Source organism: Aquarana catesbeiana, linkage group LG06, assembly GCF_042186555.1.
Source record: "Aquarana catesbeiana isolate 2022-GZ linkage group LG06, ASM4218655v1, whole genome shotgun sequence".
Lineage (NCBI taxonomy): Eukaryota > Metazoa > Chordata > Amphibia > Anura > Ranidae > Aquarana > Aquarana catesbeiana.
In genome coordinates, this window is record NC_133329.1 from 55,740,738 (window position 1) to 55,763,911 (window position 23,174).

General features: G+C 43.9%; 1 pseudogene; it reads left to right on the forward strand.

The window, feature by feature from the left end:
* The window catches only part of LOC141147571 (zymogen granule membrane protein 16-like), a 60,023-nt pseudogene extending 37,271 nt beyond the window's left edge, over nucleotides 1-22,752 (forward strand).
* The last annotated feature ends 422 nt before the right edge of the window (nucleotides 22,753-23,174 follow it).

The window sequence follows — 23,174 nt, forward strand, 5'->3', positions numbered from 1 at the left end:
GACCCCGAACCAAAATTTAAAAAAAAAAATGACGTGGGAGTCCCCCTAAATTCCATATCAGGCCCTTCAGGTCTGGTATGGATATTAAGGGGAACACCGGCCAAAATAAAAAAAAAAAACGGTGTGGGGTCCCCCCAAGAATCCATACCAGACCCTTATCCGAGCACGCAACCTGGCAGGCCACAGGAAAAGAGGGGGGGACGAGAGGGCGCCCCCCCCTCCTGAACCGTACCAGGCCACATGCCCTCAACATTGGGAGGGTGCTTTGGAAGAAGAAGAAGAGAAGAAGAGAAGAAAAGAAGAAGAGAAGAGCGGGAGCCTCCCCCCCATGCCATGGGTGCAGAGCGGCCCGAGGAGAAGAAGATAGAAGACGCCGCGGAGGAGATGCTGGACGAGAACGCCGGAGGAAGAACCAGAAGAGCCAGAAGAACCAGAAGATGAAGGAAGATAGAAGAAAGAAGAAGCATTTAAATAAAGGAATTGTCAAAAACTGTCTCTTGACATTTTTAACATTTTTGACAGTTTTTTAGTGAAATGGTAGGGGTAAGTACCCCCTTACCATTTCACACAGGGGGGGCAGGATCTGGGGGTCCCCTTGTTAAAGGGGGCTTCCAGATTCTGATAAGCCCCCCGCCCACAGACCCCCACAACCACCGGCCAGGGTTGTGGGGATGAGGCCCTTGTCCTCATCAACATGGGGACAAGGTGTTTTGGGGGGCTACCCCAAAACACCCTCCCAATGTTGAGGGCATGTGGCCTGGTACGGTTCAGGAGGGGGGGGCGCACTCTTGTCCCCCCCTCTTTTCCTGCGGCCTGCCAGGTTCCGTGCTCGGATAAGGGTCTGGTATGGATTTTTGGGGGGACCCCACGCCGTTTTTTTTTTTTTTTTTTTTGGCACGGGGTTCCCCTTAAAATCCATACTAGACCTGAAGGGTCTGGTATGGAATTTAGGGGGAACCCCACGTCATTTTTTTTTTTAATTTTGGCTGGGGTTCCCCTTAATATCCATATCAGACCTGAAGGGCCTGGTATGGAATTTAGGGGGACTCCTACATCATTTTTTTTTTAAATTTTGGTTCGGGGTTCCCCTTTGGGGAATTCCCATGCCGTTTTTATCAATGAACTTCTATGTGTATTGTCGGCAATGCAATAGCCGCGGGTAGTTTTAAACGAGTTTTTTCCTTCAAAATGTCATTTTGCTGTCAGACTGTTCTAAACACAGGAAACATGTGCCCCTTTACAGGCATACTATAGACACCCCCCAGGTACGAAATTTAAAGGGATATTACACTTTTATTGTTTGACTTTAAGCATTATTAAAATCACTGCTCCTGAAAAAACAGACATTTTTAAAACTTTTTTTTGCATTAATCCATGTCCCCTGGGTCCTGCAGGACCCAGGTCCCCAAACACTTTTTATGACAATAACTTGCATATTAGCCTTTAAAATTAGCACTTTTGATTTCTCCCATAGACTTTTAAAGGGTGTTCCGCGGCATTCGAATTTGCCGCGAACACCCCAAATTGTTCGCTGTTCGGCGAACTTGCGAACAGCCAATGTTCGAGTTGAACATGAGTTCGACTCGAACTCGAAACTCATCCCTACTGGAGAGGTTCCAATAGGATAAGGGATTTATCACGTAGAGAAACGGAATGGATATTCCTTTTTAAAAGTTTGACTCCGAGAGGACTCAATATTGAACTAGATTTGAACTGTTTTATTATTGATTTTTAATTTGATAATTGTTTTAATTAGAATTTGTCTGAGTGATGTAGCATCCACCTATATAAGAGATAGTTTCAGAAGAGATTAACATAACATTGTCGCTTCATTTAGGGGTAATGTATAGGCTGTTGGAGAGGATAAGGATAGCCCACAGGTATGAAATATGAAACCTTGGTAGGTTTACCATATGTATGAGTTCATACACTTGTATATGAGGCATGCATGTGGTAACAGAGAGGTGAATACCCACTGAGGGATGGGCAAAGTGCAGTCTCTCCATGTGGGATCACCCAGTAAGAATATAGATTATATTGCAATAAAGAGGGAAACATCTGGATATAGGGAATATAGTTGTGATCTATACAGTTTCATGTTGAGGGGGGAGTTAAAGATAAATTTCTGACCGACACCTACCAGTGGTCGTTGGGAGTGAACCCCAGTGGCTTTTGCACCCCAGATTATAGATTGATACCCACCAGGGATTATTGGGAGCAAGCCCTAGTGGACTGTGCACCCCTTAATATACATGGTATTGTATATTATGTGTGGGGGAGGGGTGGCATTGACACTTGACCAAGTGAGATTATAATATCTGAAAGACAGAAATGAGATATAAATCATCCGTTCAGTAATACATCAGTCTAAATGAGTTAGGATTACTAAATTCCAGCCATCCATAGTTGCTTTTATGGAGATATATTGCCAATGTATTTGTAATATTTTGAATATTAATCTATTTTAAATATTGTTTTTAATGAATAATCTTAAATGAGTGGTTTTATTATTGTGTACAACCATATTTTATATAGATTTTTTATGATTATTGGGGAGTGGGGGTTGCTCTGTGATGTTTTATTTGTTTTAGTAATAGTGCTGAAGCAACCAGCACGTTATGTGTAACATTCGGGGTCAAGTACTCAGATTTAGAATTAGTGAAGTGAGTACTGTATAATAAAAATATTAGATTTGAAGATAATTGACATCTTAGTAGCGCATATCTATACAGGTAAAATTGTATATTGAGCGGTGCAACCCGATACTTCAGTGTCTATTGAGCGGCGGCCCTGAGCAATAGGGGTTTGTGCTTACGGGGACACAAGGAGTGTGCAGGCGCGACGTGTATAGGGGGCGCATGCGCACTATACGTTCCGCTGTCAGTGATTGATGGGAGGACATATAGGGATTGATGAACACTCGGGGCGGCCTATCCCATGAATAAGTCACAGGTGTGACGAAACATGTTGGGGCGTGGCCGTGTAGGGGTGGACATCGTGAACGAGTAACGTAAAGAGGGACGGGCGTTGCGGTGTAACCTTAAGAAGGGAGAGACTGGTCTCAGTAGTCGGACGAGCGAGGAGCGGGTGAGAGAATTGGTTCAGACGTCTGCTTATCTCGGGTCCGCCGTGACCGTAAACCCTCAGGAGGCTTTATAAGTTGTTGTGCTGTGCATTGTAAAGAGGGACGGGCGTTGCGGTGTAACCTTAAGAAGGGAGAGACTGGTCTCAGTAGTCGGACGAGCGAGGAGCGGGTGAGAGAATTGATTCAGACGCCTGCTTATCTCGGGTCCGCTGTGACCGCAAGCCCTCAGGAGGCTTTATAAGTTGTTGTGCTGTGCATTGTATATGCAGTTTGCTGTGGAGGTTGCTGTGCATATTTTATATTGTTAAAATGTGAGTTTAACCATTGGAGATTTGTTTTAGGTGTGTGCTAATAAACTGGTTGTACGTTATCACACTATTTGGAGCATTTTTTTATTCACATATGGAACGTATTCTACACTTTCCTTTGGATGGATAATTTGGTGGTCTTATTCCGGTGATTTGGAACCATTAAGCTTTTTTAGCCTTACACGCAAGTGTGGGCAATTGGAGCTGGTGAGTGAGATTTCATTGAGGGTGGATTCACTGAACACCAGGGTGTGGTGGAAGGTTTTGGAAAGAAGATTCCACACATTTTTGTTTGGACTTAAGGCACGAATTCTGAATGAACTTTACCCTATCACTGGGTCACTTATTTTCATATATGCTATAGGTACACTCACTATTATTTTTTAGATATTGTTAAAATAATAGTTTTTCTGCAGCATTGATACTGGGTCACAACTTGTAATGTTTTTTGATCACTTGATGTTCACCATATCTTTATACATATTATCTTTATACATAAAAATTTTTTATGAATTTTTTTTGGTGTACACTTTAATAGGTGTTCACGAATTATAACAAGTAGTCACTATAAGAGCGATACACGTATTTAGGGAGCGCCACTATTTTTATTGTCAAGTGTGATTCATTTATAGTAGACACGGTATAGATAAAAATCTTAAGGTTTCAACAGTTGTTTACAATGTGGCAGCCGTAGTTAGACACTTGCACCAACATTTGTCATTTAATATAGCTGGTGTTTACTCCGAGGTGCAGTGGTGGGTAACAAGGTATAGGTGGGCTTGTGTACTTTGGAGACCAATTGGTAGCAAATTAAGTGCCATGTCTGCAATCTTGTGATTTCATGGACGTGGCCCTTCCCATAGTGCACCGTGTCTGGGGCCTGAACACAGTGCACTTAGTTAAAGGACTTTTTTTTCTTATAGGGGCCATTTAAAAAAAAACTTTTTTTTAAAAATTTTTTTTTGGTGACTACAGGAGAGTGTGCGGCGCCCTAGCACCCCCTATGGATGGGCTGCCACTGCTCTCAGGGCTTCCATTTGTCTGTACTTGTCATAATGGCTGTGTCTAGGGTGGCAGTGTAAGACGGGGTGGGGGAAACACCAAGGGGTGTATATATATAGATATTAATATATATGTTAATCAGAGCTATTTTTTCTATGCAACTGCATGTACATTCATTCTGTGCAAATGGGTGGCAAAGTCAAATGTCACTATATTCTCTCCAGGAGAAAATACTGCATTTTGGCCACTAGATGGCTCTGATGATTAAATACTCATTTACTATGATCATCAGCTCCATCTAGTGGCCATATTGTGGTATGTTTCCTAAAAACTCTTGTTAGAGCGAACCTTCAGTCATTTTTGTTCATCTTTCCATCTATCAAATCTTCTGCCCTTGTTGTTTTAACTTTGGATAGTAAAACATTTTTTTTTCTGCCAGTAAATCCCTTATACAGCCCACTTCCTGTTTCTTGTCTGGTTATTAGCCTAGTCCTATGACAGCATGCACAGCTCTCTCTCTCTCTCTCTTCTTTTGTACAAGCTCTCTCTCTCTCTCGAATGTAAATACAGCTAACACAACATGCGAGGATTGCACAGTAATTGATGTAATAAATGGTGTAGCGCTAATTAAAACTGTATAATGAGCTTTCAGTATTTCAAATGAATAAAACAACAACTTCACTTTAGCCCATAATTACAGTGATGAATCTTGTGAGATCCGCTTGCAAAGAAGCACTTTTGCCCCCAAGTGTTAAACTTCAAGAAGTCGTACCAGAAAACTCCTGGCATTACCTTAATCTTTTTCTTCTTCTTCGTACTGGGGGCGGTGCTGTGCGGTGTTTGAGGTGCGATGCTCTGCGGGACTGGGGGCGGTGCTGTGCGGTGTTTGAGGTGTGATGCTCGGCAGGACTGGGGGCAGTGCTGTGCGGTGTTTGAGGTGCGATGCTCTGCAGGACTGGGGGCGGTGCTATGCAGTATTAAAGATAGTGTTGTGCAGTATTGAAGCTACAATGCTCTGCACTACTGAGGGCAAATCTACGCAGTATTTGAGGTGTGATGCTCTGCAGTACTGGGAATAGTGTTGCGCAGTATTTGAGGTGCAATGCTCTGCTGCATATGTATTATATAATAATGTAAATTTTGTTTTATAACAGAATGTTGCTGTGGATTCTTGTCAGTGTGTGCGCCATCGCTGCAGGTAAGAGATCCTCTTCTCTCATCTGATATATTCACATCTCATGTCATCATATGTCACTCTTCTTATATCTGGAGAGCGGTGATGTCACTCGTGTGTAATATATTATATATAGAAAATAGTGATGTCACTCTTCTATAGTATATCTTATATCTGGAGAGCAGTGATGTCACTCCTGTGTAATATATTATATACAGAGAATAGTGATCTCACAGCTGTTTTGCCTCCTTTAATTTCAAATTTAAGGAAATCATTCTTGAAATCATTCTTGAAATCATTCAAAGTTGGTGGAGCAGAGAGCAAATTTTACTTTTTTCCTCAGCTCAGCAGCGCAGCTCCTCGTACTCCGGTGAACATGGCGGTGTGGATGGAAACCAATTTTCACAGTCTGGAAACCAACTGGATGGACCAACCGTCGTACCAACCGTCTCTACATCACCGGGTGAGACACACTTTTTCCTTTTCTCACCAGCTTCATACTAATACATGTGTATATTGGGGGGATTCTCAGTGTCTGTCCCTATTCTATATTATCACTGAGCTCAGCTGCTCCGGGTTTAGAGAACAGAGTTTGGCAAACTTCAAAGAAGTTCAGATGCCAAACCCAATGGGAGCCAAATCTGTCCAATCAAAATGCTCAGGGCAGTGGCGGGACAAGGTCATTCGGTGCCCAGGGCGAAGATGGCAAACTGTGCCCCCCCGGCTGTAAAGAAAGAGTCAGTGTCAGTGGGAATCAGCTATGTTTCCTGTGTGTGCTGCTTTTTACTGTAGATCGATTTGTTCTTCTTCCTGCTTTGCAGGGAAAAGAAAAAAGCGATTATTCCTTATTACCTCTGTAAAGAGCCCAGTATTAATTATCAGCACTAGGGATGAGCCGAACACCCCCCTGTTCGGTTCGCACCAGAACATGCGAACAGGAAAAAAATTAGTTTGAACACGCGAACGCCGTTAAAGTCTATGGGACACGAACATGAATAATCAAAAGTGCTAATTTTAAAGGCTAATATGCAAGTTATTGTCAATAAAAGTGTTTGGGGACCTGGGTCCTGCCCCAGGGGACATGAATCAATGCAAAAAAAAGTTTTAAAAACGGCCGTTTTTTCAGGAGCAGTGATTTTAATAATGCTTAAAGTCAAACAATAAAAGTGTAATATCCCTTTAAATTTCGTACCTGGGGGGTGTCTATAGTATGCCTGTAAAGGGGCGCATGTTTCCCGTGTTTAGAACAGTCTGACAGCAAAATGACATTTTGAAGGAAAAAACACATTTAAAACTACCGCGGCTATTGCATTGCCGACAATACACATAGAAGTTCATTGATAAAAACGGCATGGGAATTCCCCCCAGGGAAACCCCGAACCAAAATTAAAAAAAAAAAATGATGTGGGAGTCCCCCTAAATTCCATACAAGGCCCTTCAGGTCTGGTATGGATATTAAGGGGAACCCCAGCCAAAATTAAAAAAAAAAATTGACGTGGGGTTCCCCCTAAATTCCATACCAGACCCTTCAGGTCTGGTATGGATTTTAAGGGGAACCCCGCGCCAAAAAAAAAAAAAAAAAACGGCGTGGGGTCCCCCTAAAAATCCATACCAGACCCTTATCCGAGCACGCAACCTGGCAGGCCGCAGGAAAAGAGGGGGGGACGAGAGTGCGCCCCCCCCCCTCCTGAACCGTACCAGGCCACATGCCCTCAACATTGGGAGGGTGCTTTGGGGTAGCCCCCCAAAACACCTTGTCCCCATGTTGATGAAGACAAGGGCCTCATCCCCACAACCCTGGCCGGTGGTTGTGGGGGTCTGCGGGCGGGGGGCTTATCGGAATCTGGAAGCCCCCTTTAACAAGGGGACCCCCAGATCCCGGCCCCCCCCCTGTGTGAAATGGTAAGGGGGTACTTACCCCTACCATTTCACTAAAAAACTGTCAAAAATGTTAAAAATGACAAGAGACAGTTTTTGACAATTCCTTTATTTAAATGCTTCTTCTTTCTTCCTTCATCTTCTTCTTCTTCTGGTTCTTCTGGCTCTTCTGGTTCTTCCTCCGGCGTTCTTGTCCAGCATCTTCTCCGCGTCGTCTTCTATCTTCTTCTCCTCGGGCCGCTCCGCACCCATGGCATGGGGGGGGAGGCTCCCGCTCTTCTCTTCATCTTCTTCTCTTCTTCATCTTCTTCTTCATCTTCTTCTTCTTCTTCTCTTCTTCCTTCTTCTCTTCTTCATGTCTTCTCCGGGCCGCTCCGCAGCCATGCTGTGGCATGGAGGGAGGCTCCCGCTGTGTGACGGCGTCTCTTCGTCTGACGGTTCTTAAATAACGGGGGGCGGGGCCATCCGGTGACCCCGCCCCCCTCTGACGCACGGTGACTTGAGGGACTTCCCTGTGGCATTCCCCGTGACGTCACAGGGAAGTCCCTCAAGTCACCGTGCGTCAGAGGGGGGCGGGGTCACCGGATGGCCCCGCCCCCCGTTATTTAAGAACCGTCAGACGAAGAGACGCCGTCACACAGCGGGAGCCTCCCTCCATGCCACAGCATGGCTGCGGAGCGGCCCGGAGAAGACATGAAGAAGAGAAGAAGGAAGAAGAGAAGAAGAAGAAGAAGAAGATGAAGAAGAAGATGAAGAAGAGAAGAAGATGAAGAGAAGAGCGGGAGCCTCCCCCCCCATGCCATGGGTGCGGAGCGGCCCGAGGAGAAGAAGATAGAAGACGCCGCGGAGAAGATGCTGGACGAGAACGCCGGAGGAAGAACCAGAAGAGCCAGAAGAACCAGAAGAAGAAGAAGATGAAGGAAGAAAGAAGAAGCATTTAAATAAAGGAATTGTCAAAAACTGTCTCTTGTCATTTTTAACATTTTTGACAGTTTTTTAGTGAAATGGTAGGGGTAAGTACCCCCTTACCATTTCACACAGGGGGGGGGCCGGGATCTGGGGGTCCCCTTGTTAAAGGGGGCTTCCAGATTCCGATAAGCCCCCCGCCCGCAGACCCCCACAACCACCGGCCAGGGTTGTGGGGATGAGGCCCTTGTCTTCATCAACATGGGGACAAGGTGTTTTGGGGGGCTACCCCAAAGCACCCTCCCAATGTTGAGGGCATGTGGCCTGGTACGGTTCAGGAGGGGGGGGGCCGCACTCTCGTCCCCCCCTCTTTTCCTGCGGCCTGCCAGGTTGCGTGCTCGGATAAGGGTCTGGTATGGATTTTTGGGGGGACCCCACGCCGTTTTTTTTTTTTTTTTGGCGCGGGGTTCCCCTTAAAATCCATACCAGACCTGAAGGGCCTTGTATGGAATTTAGGGGGACCCCCACATCATTTTTTTTTTTTTAATTTTGGTTCGGGGTTGCCCTGTGGGGAATTCCCATGCCGTTTTTATCAATGAACTTCTATGTGTATTGTCGGCAATGCAATAGCCGCGGGTAGTTTTAAATGAGTTTTTTCCTTCCAAATGTCATTTTGCTGTCAGACTGTTCTAAACACGGGAAACATGCGCCCCTTTACAGGCATACTATAGACACCCCCCAGGTACGAAATTTAAAGGGATATTACACTTTTATTGTGTGACTTTAAGCATTAATAAAATCACTGCTCCTGAAAAAACGGCCGTTTTTAAAACTTTTTTTTGCATTGATCCATGTCCCCTGGGGCAGGACCCGGGTCCCCAAACACTTTTTATGACAATAACTTGCATATAAGCCTTTAAAATTAGCACTTTTGATTTCTCCCATAGACTTTTAAAGGGTGTTCCGCGGCATTCGAATTTGCCGCGAACACCCCAAATTGTTCGCTGTTCGGCGAACTTGCGAACAGCCAATGTTCGAGTAGAACATGAGTTCGACTCGAACTTGAAGCTCATCCCTAATCAGCACAGGGCTCAGAGCAACATGTCACTTACCACCGTCACCTGCTGCCAGATGCCACGTGTCATTTACCACTGCCAGATTCAGCATGTTACATAGTTACATAGTAGGTGAGGTTGAAAAAAGACACAAGTCCATCAAGTCCAACCTATGTGTGTGATTATATGTCAGTATTACATTGTATATCCCTGTATGTTGCGGTCATTCGGGTGCTTATCTAATAGTTTCTTGAAACTATCGATGCTCCCCACTGAGATCACAACCTGTGGAAGGGAATTCCACATCCTTGCCGCTCTTATGCCCTGTACACACGGTCGGACTTTGTTCGGACATTCCGACAACAAAATCCTAGGATTTTTTCCGACGGATGTTGACTCAAACTTGTCTTGCATACACACGGTCACACAAAGTTGTCGGAAAATCCGATCGTTCTAATCGCGGTGACGTAAAACACGTACGTCGGGACTATAAACGGGGCAGTGGCCAATAGCTTTCATCTCTTTATTTATTCTGAGCATGCGTGGCACTTTGTCCGTCGGATTTGTGTACACACGATCGCAATTTCCGACAATGGATTTTGTTTTCGGAAAATTTTATATCCTGCTCTCAAACTTTGTGTGTCGGAAAATCCGATGGAAAATGTGTGATGGAGCCTACACACGGTCGGAATTTCCGACAACAAGGTCCTATCACACATTTTCCGTCGGAAAATCCGACCGTGTGTACGGGGCATAACAGTAAAGAACCCTCTACGTAGTTTATGGTTAAACCTCTTTTCTTCTAATTTTAATGAGTGGCCACGAGTCTTGTTAAACTACCTTCTGTGAAAATTTTTTATCACTATTGTGGGGTCACCAGTACAGTATTTTTATATTAAAATCATATCCCCTCTCAAGCGTCTCTTCTCCAGGGAGAATAAGTTCAGTGCTCGCAACATTTCCTCATAACTATTATTCTCCAGACCCTTTATTGGCTTTGTTGCCCTTCTTTGTACTCGCTCCATTTCCAGTACATCCTTCCTGAGGACTGGTGCCCAGAACTGGACAGCATACTCAAGGTGCGGCCGGACCAGAGTCTTGTAGAGCGGGAGAATTATTGTTTTATCTCTGGAGTTGATCCCCTTTTTAATGCATGCCAATATTCTGTTTGCTTTGCTTGCAGCAGCTTGGCATTGCATGCCATTGCTGAGTCTCTCATCTACTAGGACCCCCAGGTCCTTTTCCATCCTAGATTCCCCCAGAAATTCTCCACCCAGTGTATAGATTGCATTCATATTTTTGCCACCCAAATGCATTATTTTACATTTTTCTACATTGAACCTCATTTGCCATGTAGTTTCCCACCCCATTAATTTGTTCAGATCTTCTTGCAAGGTTTCCACATCCTGTGGAGAAGTTATTGCCCTGCTTAGCTTAGTATTGTCCGCAAATACAGAGATTGAACTGTTTACCCCATCCTCCAGGTCGTTTTTGAATGCCGATTACTGGTAATGATACCGTTCTCATTACTAAAATCTTGTATATAGTCCCTTATCATCCCATCCCCTCCAAGAGTTTACATACTATTGATGTTAGGCTAACTGGTCTGTAATTCCCAGGGATGTATTTTGGGCCCTTTTTAAATATTGGTGCTACATTGGCTTTTCTCCAATCAGCTGGTACCATTCCAGTCAGTAGACCGTCAGTAAAAATTAGGAACAATGGTCTGGCAATTACTTGACTGAGTTCCCTAAGTACCCTCGGCTGCAAGCCATCTGGTCCCGGTGATTTATTAATGTTAAGTTTCTCAAGTCTAATTTTAATTCTGTCCTCTGTTAACCATGGAGGTGCTTCCTGTGATGTGTCATAAGGATAAACACTGCACTTTTGGGTACTGAAGCCCCCCGATTCCCTTGTGTAGACTGAGGAGAAGAATACATTCAATACCTTCGCTATCTCCCCATCCTTTATATGCAGATGTCCTTCCTCATACTTAAAGAATTTCTTGGGATTTTTTTTTGCTCTCCTCCGCTATGTGTCTTTCATGTTTTATCTTAGCCGTCCTTATTGCACCCTTACATTTCTTGTTGCATTCTTTATAAAGTCTGAATGCTGATGATGATCCCTCAACCTTGTATTTTTTGAAGGCTTTCTCCTTTGCTTTTATATGCATTTTTACTTTGGAGTTAAGCCATCCAGGACTTTTGTTCGCTCTTAAATTTATTACCCAATGGGATACATTGGCTAATGCCCTTATTTAATATGCTCTTAAAGCAAACCCATCTCTCCTCCGTGTTCTTTGTTCCTAAGATTTTGTACCAATTTATGCCTTTTAGCAAGGTCTGTAGTTTAGGGAAGTTGGCTCTTTTGAAATTCAGTGTCTTTGTATTCCCCTTATGTTTCCTATTTGTGTGATTTATACAGAAGCCAATTGACCTGTGATCGCTGTTACCTAAATTGCCCTGTATTTCCACATCCTTGATCAGGTCTGTATTGTTGGTAATCAGTAGATTCAGTAACGCTTTATTTGTAGTTGGTGCATCTACAATCTGACCCATACAATTGTCCTGCAAGACATTTAGTAACTGGCGAGCCTTAGATGAATGCGTGGTTCTCTCCACCCAGTCTTTGTCTGGATTATTAAAATCCCCCATTATGATAACACTTCCCATCCTTGCTGCTAACCCAAATTGTGATAGGAGGTCTGTCTCCCCTTCCTCCCTCAGGTTAGGGGGCCTATAGCATACTCCCAGTATTATTTTCCCCTTAGCTTCATCCCTTTGGAGCTCTACCCATAAGGATTCCACCTCTTCCCTAGCTCCCTTAGTGATGTCATCTCTCACATTCACTTGTACATTATCCTTGATATATAGGCATACCCCTCCCCCTTTTTTTACCCTCTCTATCCTTGCAGTATGGGGTATACCCTTGAATGTTTGCCAGCCAATCATGAGAGCTGTTGAACCAGGTCTCTGAAATTCCCACAAAATCCAAATCCTCTTTGTACAACAGTATCTCTAGTTCGCCCATCTTGTCTACCAGGCTCCAGGCATTGGTAGTTTATTGTCACGTAGTTTAGACCGGTCAAATATTATCCTCTTATTGGGTGTTCTGAGATTGCAACTAGGACTTGCTACTATACTTACCTTGGGTTTATGCGCTTTGGTCAACCTACCACTAATGCCGCCAATACTTCCCTCTGGAATATGTTCCACGCTGACTAGCTCTACCTCTGGACCCTCCCCCACCACCTAGTTTAAAAACCCCTCTAACTTTTTGTCCATCTTCATTCCCAGCTGATCTGCACCCTCCTCATTTAGGTGCAGCCCGTCCCTTCTATAGTACTGGTTATCGAGAAGTCAGCCCAGTTCTCCAGGATCCCAAACCCCTCCTTACTACACCAGCTCTTCAGCCAATTGTTTACTTCCCTCATCTCCCTCTGCCTTTCTGGTGTGGCTCGATGTATCGGTAGTATTCCTGAGAATACTACCTTGGAGGTCCTTTTCAATTTAGCTCCTAAGTTCCTAAAATTGTTCTTTAGGACACTCCATCTGCCTCTGACTTTGTCATTGGTGCCAACGTGCACCATGACAGCTGGGTCTTCCCCAGCCCCTCCCAGTAATCTGTCCACCAGATCCGTGATGTGCCGAACCCGAGCGCCCGGTAGACAACATACTGTTTGGCACTTCAGGTCTTTGTTACAGATCGTCCTCTCTGTCCTTCTAAGAATTGTGCCCTACCACCATAATCTGTCTTTCCTTTCACTTCGCTTCCCCCCTTCTCACTGGAGGAGTTCTTTCCCCTGCAGCTAGGAGAGCACCTCACCTCCAGCAGTGTAGGTCCCTGACTGGTTTCACCAATGTCACTCAATGGAGTGTATTTATTGGGATGCTCCAGCCCTGGATTGGCCTCCATTAGACTTCCCCCTCTACCCTTCCTGACTGTCACCCATCTACTCTTTTCTAGTGCCTGCACCTCTTTGTCTCCACCCACCTCTGTGCTGGCCCCTGCCGGCACCTGCCATGTACGTTCCTGGCTCTCCTTTAGTATGGAGGGACTTCTCAGTGCTGACAGTTGCTTCCCCAGGTTCAGAACCTGGGCTTCCAGGGAAACAATGCTCTTACATTTTGCACAGTAGTATTCACCCTCGATCGGATGATCAAGGAACGCATACATGCCGCAAGATGTACAACAAGTCACCTCTCCACACCCGCTGGGCATCGTACCTATTAAATTTAATGAGGATTGGGGATTATACCCTGTCCAAATTATCTAACATCTAGCTTCCTGACACTAATACTCAAGACAATACACAGGTACTCGCAGACCTACGTGCATTTACAGAACTACGTGCACACGCAGACCACTCGCAGAACTACATGCACTCGCAACACACAAGTATACAGTACACAATACACAAGTACTAACGATCCACACACACTACTCAGACAACACTCAGGTACTTACACTACACAGGTACTATGACCCCTGTTATAATCTCCTGTTTTAAACTCTGGTTTTAACTCACCACTTAGACCAGTTCCACCAACTTTGGTTTTAATTCACCACTTAGACCAGTTCCACCAACTTTGGTTTTAACTCACCACTTAGAACAGTTCCACTTGGACAGAGTTCCAGCAGACTCAAAGATGAGCAGGCTCATAATGAGTTCTACACAAGGTTATATAGGCCTCAAGCACCTGTGACCAATTAACCACTCCGCTAATTAGTAGGCTGAAGGAAGCAAAGAAAAAAAAACTGTTTAAAAAGTGTCAGAAAAGGGCGTTAAAAAATTACAAGGAAAAGCCCCAAAAAGAGCCTAAAAAATGCAACCAAGCAATCACCAGCAGTCAAAAAGCAAGACTTGTTCACTCTCCACTCAAGGACCACACTGTTTAGCTTCCAATCAGATGTCACTTGCCAACATCACCTGCTGCTAGATGCAACATGTCACTTACCAAATGTCAATAGGAGTCACAACAATATCAGATCATTCCCCTGTAAGGTTGAAGATGAAAATACATGGGGAATCCATGGGGCGAGGTACATGGAGAATTAATGAAGCTCTATTAGACGACAGCGAAACCTAAAAAATTATAACGGAAGAGATTGAAAATTACTTTGCGGAGAATGACACCCCTGATTTGTCAAGAGCAACTATATGGGAAGCACATAAATCAGTTATTAGGGGCAAACTAATATTGATTGGGGTAGGAAAAAAGAAAGAAAGAAACGAAAACATGATGCGATTGATAAAAGAAATTCATAACCTGGAACAAAGACACAAAAACCAAGTTGAAAAAGAAACATATAGGGCTTTGACCCTAAAAAGAGATCAATTAAAAGAACTAATGGAACACGAAGAGAGAAAAGAACATAACAGGGTATTGCAAAATAGATATAAGGATGGAAACAAACCGGGTAAATATCTCGCTAACATGTTAAAGAAAAAGAAGACTCTAAATTATATAGAGAAAATAAAAAACGATAAGAAAGAAATAAAACACATGACAACAGATATCGCGCAAGCCTTTTCGCAATATTATAGTTCACTTTATTCAATAAAAAAGCAAGAACCACAATCCAAAAAAGAAGCAAGAAGGAAGAAGATTCAAACCTATTTAAAAAGAGCTAATTTACCACAAACCACATCTGAACAACTGAGAGAGTTGGAAAAAAAGATAACGCAAGATGAAATCAGGACAGCCATGAAAGATACACCTTCAGGAAAAAGTCCCAGGCCAGACGGGTTCACGATTAAATACCGTATTTATCGGCGTATAACACGCACCGGCGTATAACACGCACCCCAATTTAGGAGGGAATTTTAAGGAAAAAAAAACTTTTAGGAGGGAAGTTGAAGGGAAAAAAACTTACATTTAAATGCCCATCATTGCAGCCTTCTTAGTGCAGCCTTGTCAGTGCAGCCATGTCAGTGCAGCCATGTCAGTGCAGCCATGTCAGTGCAGCCTTGTCAGTGCAGCCTTCCCCAGTGTCCAGTGCAGCCTTGTCAGTGCAGCCTTCCCCAGTGTCCAGTGCAGCCTTGCCCAGTGTCCAGTGCAGCCTTGCCCAGTGTCCAGCGCAGCCTTGCCCAGTGTCCAGCGCAGCCTTGCCCAGTGTCCAGTGCAGCCTTCCCCAGTGTCCAGTGCAGCCTTCCCCAGTGTCCAGTGCAGCCTTGCCCCAGTGTCCAGTGCAGCCTTGCCCCAGTGCAGCCTTGCAGGATCCCATCTCCATCTCCTGAGGTTAAAAATCGCCGACCGCGATTTGAAAATGGTGCCGCCGGCGCCGAAATACACAGAGCAGGTCCTCGGCTCTTCTCGGCGGCTCTCGTGCACTTTCGGCTCCACTCGTAGTCCCGCCCGGGATGGGCGTGACTGTGAGCGGAGCTATCCGAACCTAGCCGAGTACACTCGGCTAGGTTCGGGCGGCGACGAGTGAAGCTGAAAAAGGCCGAGAAGAGCCGAGGACGGGCACTGTGTATTTCGGCGCCGGCGGCGCCATTTTCAAATCGCGGTCGGCGATTTTTAACATCTGTGAGCTCAGGATCGCAGGGGATCGGCGTATAACACGCACCCGCGATTTTCCCCTGATTTTAAGGGGAAAAAAGTGCGTGTTATACGCCGATAAATACGGTATTATAAAAAATTCCAGGAACAGTTGATACCAAGGTTCTGCGAGCATTTGAACAAAATTGGAGAAGATGAAGAGGTAAGAAGAGAAACATTACTAGCATATATAACAATAATCTCCAAGGAGGGAAAAGATAAAAGCAATTGCTCTAGCTACAGGCCCATAGCCTTATTAAATGTGGATACAAAAATTTACGCAAAAATCTTAGCCAGTAGATTAAAAAAACTCATGACACTTTGGATAGACCCGGACCAGACCGGATTTATTCTGGGCAGAGAAGGAAGAGACAACAGTATTAAAACATTATTGATGCTGCGAAAGAAGAAGACCGGTGGATCCTCAGTACTACTCCTGTCGATTGATGCAGAGAAAGCATTCGACAGGGTAGACTGGGGATTTATGATGGATACGATGCAGCATCTCGGACTGGGTCCTAAAATCATGAAGTGGATCAAAAATTTATATAATGGGCCCATGGCAACGGTTAAGGTTAATGGGAGACTCTCACCAATTTTTGAGATGTACAATGGAACGCGCCAAGGCTGCCCGCTCTTGCCACTCCTATATGTCATGTCATTGGAACCCTTTTTGGCGACCCTGTGAAACAGCCAGGGGATAGGGGGAGCGAGAGTGGGGGATAAAGAATATAAAATTGCTGCGTATGCTGATGATATTTTAATGTACGTAATGAAACCCTAAGACGACGCTGGTGAATATAATTAGGGAAATAAAAGATTATGGAGAACTCTCTAATTTCAAAATTAACCCTATAAAAACAGAAATACTAAATATTGGATTGGGAAAAAATGAAATTCTTGCTCTTCAAAGAAAATAGCCAATTACGTGGGTAAAAGGCGAACTATCATATCTGGGAATCAAAATAACATCAAACTATAAGAGAATATACCCGGCAAATTACATCCTATTAATAAACGAGATAAAGGAAGAAATAAAAAAGATAAGTCTACAAGCAACATCCTGGATGGGTAGATTAAATATGTACAAAATGGTGATATTACCGAAAATAGTGTACAACTTCCAGATGTTACCTATTGCGATCCCTCAGAACTTTTTCAATATAATAAAAAACATACAGATGAAATATATATAGCATAATAAAAAGCCAAGAGTAAATTATACACTAATGACCAGGAAGAGAAAGCACGGTGGTTTAGCTTCTCCAGATATAATAAGGTACTATAAGGCGGTAATATTAGCACGTATGGTACAGTGGACAAAAGAAAATAGGGAAAAAAAGTGGGGTAAGATAGAAAACACTTTAAGTAGAACCACATTGCACAAAAATATTTGGACACCAAGTAAGTTTAGAACACTGGATTTAGAATCACACGAACTGACTAAAAACGTATTTAAAGTATGGGACGCACTTCATCGGAAGGAAAAATGGGTATACAACTCACCCTTGATCTTGCTCACAGGAACTAATTTTTTTATACCCGGAAAAGAAATATTTTTTAAATTTGAAACAAAAAATCCACAAGTTAAAGACATCACTATAAAAGGTAAGAAGAAAACAGCACTAGAATTAGAAGTCACGAATGGGTGGAAGATGAGAGAATGGGAACTATTTCAATTACATCACTTTGTAAATTTGTTGCCGCAACCAATAAGAGACAGAGGAGAGCTAAACCCATTGGAAAAACTGTGCGCCACACAAATGGAATCTCAAAAATCTATGGAATACTGACAGATCTTGAAGGATTAGGAAGATCCTACTATATAGAAAGATGGGAAAAAGAACTGGATATTAAATTTGAAGAACAGCAGGTCGAGAGGATGATCGGGGCCGGATACGACCACGCCTGGGACATGAACACCATCGAGATGAACTATAAATTCCTGGCGAGGTGGTATCTAACCCCAGTGAGAATTCAGAAATACCAACCGGATAGCTCGCCATGTTGTTGGAGAAACTGTGGAGGGAGAGCTACAATGACACATATTTGGTGGGAATGTCCAAAAATAAAGAAATTATGGCTGGAAATAGTCGATCTTATAAATGAGATAACAGAAGAGAAGATAGACTATAATGTGTTGTAGACATGTGCAAATATTTCGTTTCGGAATTTCGTTTTCATCTGAAAAATAAATTTATTTAGTTACTCCCGAAATTAGTTTTTATTTATTTTGTTTTTCGTTAAAAATTGCATTCGTCTGAAAATCCAAATTAAGATCGAATCTGTCATTGAAGGCTTATGGTGTCTGTCGAATGTTCAAAGAAGATTCGACGGAGCAGCTAAACTGTACAACGCCGTATAGTTTACCTGCTCCGTCAAATCTTCTTAGAACTTTCAACAGACACCATAAGCCAAAGTACGTGTGCACTTAGTTCTAGCTATTTTACTGCTCCTCCTCTTTGGTTACAATCAGCCAATAACATTCATCATCATCATTATTTTTATTTATCTTTTCTCCCCTACGTCGAGTCTTTTCTCCCCTACGTCGAATCTTTTCTCTCTGTCGAATCTTTTCTCTCTATTTAGAATAATCTTGGACTAATAGAGTTAAGGTTAGGCACATTCGACCACAGGTTTGATGGACACAGATTGTTATTGTCATTATCATGTCGAATCTCCTATCTATATCGAACTGTTGTAGCAACGAAAACGAAAATAAAGCATTTGTTTATGTCGGATCTTTCGTTTTTCGGATTCTGCACTTTCGATAACGTAAATACCTGAAATTCGGACGAAAATGCATTCGGACGAAAACGAATGCACATGTCTAATGTGTTGATATGTTTATTCCACATCTCTAAAACCCCAAGGAAACAATACATAAAAACAATAATTCCAAAGTTGTTGAATGCTGCGAAGGGGCTGATCCCAAAGAGGTGGCTAGGCAGCGAAGGACCAGATATAAGAGATTGGTTCAAACAAGTGGATTATTATAGCAAAGTGGAATTTCCTAGGAGTAGAGACAAAGACCAAATCAAAAAATTTAATAACATCTGGGGTGTATGGAATAAATTAAAAACCTCAGACAAATACTGGGGGAAGATGTTAGAAGGCACAGGGCCCTGAGGCACGAAGACGGGGGATAGACTGAAACAAACCTGTGGGGGGAGGGAGGGTGAAAAGTTTGATTGGGGAAAGGAGGTCTTTTCGTAGTTTATAAAACTTGAAATAAATATTTTTCTTTCTTTTCTAAATAAATGTATAAAAGAATGGAAAATCCCACAATGATGTGAAAATGGGAAGGGATAAAAATTTGAACTGGGAAGTTGAAATAACCCTCCCTAATGAAGTCACTGAAGTGGGAAGAAAAAAAAACAAAAAAACAATAGATTCCCAACAGCATCAACAGATCTCCGCACAGCCAGCATTAAAAGACTCTCCGGCAGCCATCAACAATAGACCCCTCCCCCCAACAGTAGATCTCTTTCAGCAACAACTGACCCCCCAGCAACATAAGACCCACCCCCAGCAACAATAGGTCCCCCACCAGCAACAATAGACCCCCTTAGCAACAATAGACCCGCCCTGCAAAATATATCCCCTTCAGCTAGAATAGATCCCCCAGCAGTGAGTGTCAATACCCTGCAACACACCCCAGCACCCCTTACCATTACATACAGTCAGTCCAGGAGGTGCCGGAACTGCGTTCCCCAGCGTTCCCGCTGAAAAAAAGCCCTGAGACTCACCCCTTACATCAGGATCTCCATTAAGTCCCCCCTTACATCAGGGTCCCTATTGGAGTTTACCCTTATTTCAGGGTCCCCATTAGAGTGTCCCTTACATCAGTGTCCCTGTCAGAGTCCACCTTTACGCCAGGGTCTTCATTAGAGTCCCCCTTACATCAGGGATTGTATTAGAGCCCACCCTTAAGTCAGGGTACCCGTTAGAATTCCCTGTTACATTGGGGTCCCCATTAGAGTCCCATGGTACATCAGGGTCCCTATTAGAGTCCTCCCTTAAGTCAGGGTTCCCTGTTACATCGGGGCCCTTCTTACATCAGAGACCCCCTTTACACCTGAGTCCCTATCAGAGTCCCCATCATAATGCCCCTTACATCAGGGTCCCCATTAGAGTCACCCTTTACAAAGTCTGGGTGCGCGTTGGGGGGTTAAAGTGGAGACCATGGGCGACCTCTGCTGACCTGAATCCTCAATCAGTGCACACTGAGTATACCTCACTGACCCTAGCGGTGGGCCGGATAAGACCTTGCAGAGGGCCAGATGTGGTGTAGTTTGGAGATCCCTGATTTAGGACTATGACATGACTATTGAGAAATAATTGTGCTCCTCATCACCATCTTGTGGCCATAATGTGGTATTTTCCCCATTCACACATTCCAATTGCAGAGAAAATAGACTGAAGAACATTTGATCTTGCCCCATTCACACAGGATGAATGTACAGTACATGCAATTTCGATAGAGGAACTGCTTTGTAATTTTTTGATTTTTGCATTTGTGTTTTATTTTGTGTATTTCATTGTTACATGTGTAAAGTAATTTTTAGTGCCGCCTCATCAGTGCCCATCAGTGCAGCCTCATCAGTGCCTATCAGTGCAGTATCATTAGTGCCCACCAGTGGCACCTCATCAGTGCCTATCAGTGCAGCCTCTTCAGTAACAATCAATGCCACCTCATTAGTGCCCATCAGTGCCGCCCCATCAGTGCAGTGCTAATCAGTCCCCACCAGTGCTGCCTCATCAGTGCTCATCAGTGCAGCATCATCAGTGCCTATTAGTGCTGCCTCATCAGTGCTCATCAGTGCAGCATCATCAGTGCCTATTAGTGCTGCCTCATCAGTGCCCACCAGTGCAGCCTCATCAGTGCCCATCCATGCAACTTCTTCAGTGACAATCAGTGTAACCTCATTTGTGCTAATTAGTGTCCACCAGTGCTTCCTCATCAGTGCTCATCAGTGCTGCCTCATCAGTGCCACCTCATCAGTGCCCATCAGAGCAGCCTCATCAGTTCTGCCTCATCAGTGCCTATTAGTACCGCCTCATCAGTACAGTCTCATCGGTGCCTATTAGTGCCGCCTCATCAGTGCCCATCAGTGCAGCCTTATTAATGCTCATCAGTGCTGCCTCATCAGTGCCTATTAGTGCCACCTCATCAGTGCCCATCAGTGCAGCCTTATTAATGCTCATCAGTGCTGCCTCATCAGTGCCTATTAGTGCCACCTCATCAGTGCCCATCAGTGCAGCCTCATCAGTAACAATCAGTATTCATCAGTGCAGCATATTAGTGCCTCCTATCAGCGCCCATCAGTGGTGCCTTATCTGTGCCCATCAGTGAAGAAGAAAATGATTAATTTGTAAAATTGTATTACAGAAATGATAAAAAAGGTTTTTTTTTATTTCAAATTTTTCAATCTTGTTTTCATTTGTTTAGCAAAAAAGAAAAAATCCCAGTGGTGAATACCACCAAAGTAAAGTTCTATCTGTCTCAAAAAAATGAAAAAAAAAATGTAACTTGGCTACAGTGTTGCATGAGCGCGTAATTGTCATTCAAAGTGTGACAGCGCTGAAAGCGGAAAATGAGCCTGGGCAGGAAGGGGGTGAAATCGGCCGGTATTGAAGTGGTTAAAACAATGCATAAATCATGTGATTTTTGGGGGAAATAGCTGCAGCACTGGCAGCAATCCGTCTCTGTATCTCGGCGGTACCATTTTTAAACTGAAAGGCTACACTGACAAGTCTGAAAATGACACTGGAGCAAGGCTACACTGACACTGACAAGGCTGCAGATGGACACTGATAAGGCTGCACTGATGGGCATTTAAATGTAAGTTTTTTTTCCTTAAACTTCCCTCCTAAAAGTTTTTTCCTTAAAATTCCCTCCTAAACTTGGAGTGCGTGTTAAATTCTGGCGCGTGTTATACGCCGATAAATATGGTAATTATCATTTTATCCATTTTTATTACTTTTATTAATCGTGGACCCAGGACAAATACCAGTACAGTATCCCCCACTTACACGCTTATATATTATCCACTTTTGTGAGTAGCCATTTGGCTGTTTTGTCTTGTCCAATTAAACAGAAGTTCTTTAATACTGCACTGAGTCTGGCGCACCTTGTCCTTTTCTATTTCTGTTTTATAGAGCTGTGCATATGTATAGAAGGGTAGGGCCCGAAAGTGACTCAAGCCCAGGGGCCCCCACCACCCTAAGTCCTGCCCTTCTTATGGCAGTTTTATTCATATTATTTATCTTATGTTACGATTTTAGATATTCTTTCTCTATTTCTCTTCTGAAGAATGACGTGGGTTTGTTCCCTCCACAGGATCCAGGTGCGATATGGGACGACGTGGTCAGAGTACCGCGTGGGCACAACGGGTGATCTGGAGGAAATTCTCCTTCAACCCGGGGAGTACATTAGCCGGGTAAATGGGAAATATACCTCCACCGTCCGCCAGCTGGTATTTATCACCAACAAGGAGCGTGTGTTCAGTTTCGGCAAAGATATCGGAACCGCCTTCAGCAGCTCCCCTCTGTTGCCCAGCACCTTCCTGAGGTACATCAGCGGAAGCTCCAGCTTCGCCATCAACACCATCGGCTTCCACTGGGACTATCCCTCCAGCAACTGCATCCACTGCAACAAGTAATTTCCAGACCGCTGTGCCGACCTGAGCTGTAGAGTATCGCCCCCCCGTCTGTCATCTGTCTACCTTACCCCCCATCTGTATCAGCTCCCAATATTCCGTGTATCCTCTCCTCATAATAAAATCTGCAGCTACAATGCCTGTCTGATTCTTTTATATTAAAACAAAAATTATAGACTACACTATATTACCAAAAGTATTGGGACACATGCCTTTACACACACAAGAACTTTAATAGCATCCCAGTCTTAGTCTGAAGGATGGCTCCTTCCTGTTCCAACATGACTGCCCACCAGTGCACAAAGCAAGGTCCATAAAGACATGGATGAGCGAGTTTGGGGTGGAGAAACTTATCTGGCCTGCACAGACTCCTGACCTCAACCCAAAAGAACACCTTTGGGAAGAATTAGAGTGCAGATTGCGTTATTTGCTATTTGTTATTAGCTGCAAAGGGTGGGCCAACTCAATATTAAACCCTGGGAAGACTGGGATACCATTAAAGTTCATGTGCGTGTAAAGGCAGGTGTCCCAATACTTTTGACAACATAGTGTATATAAA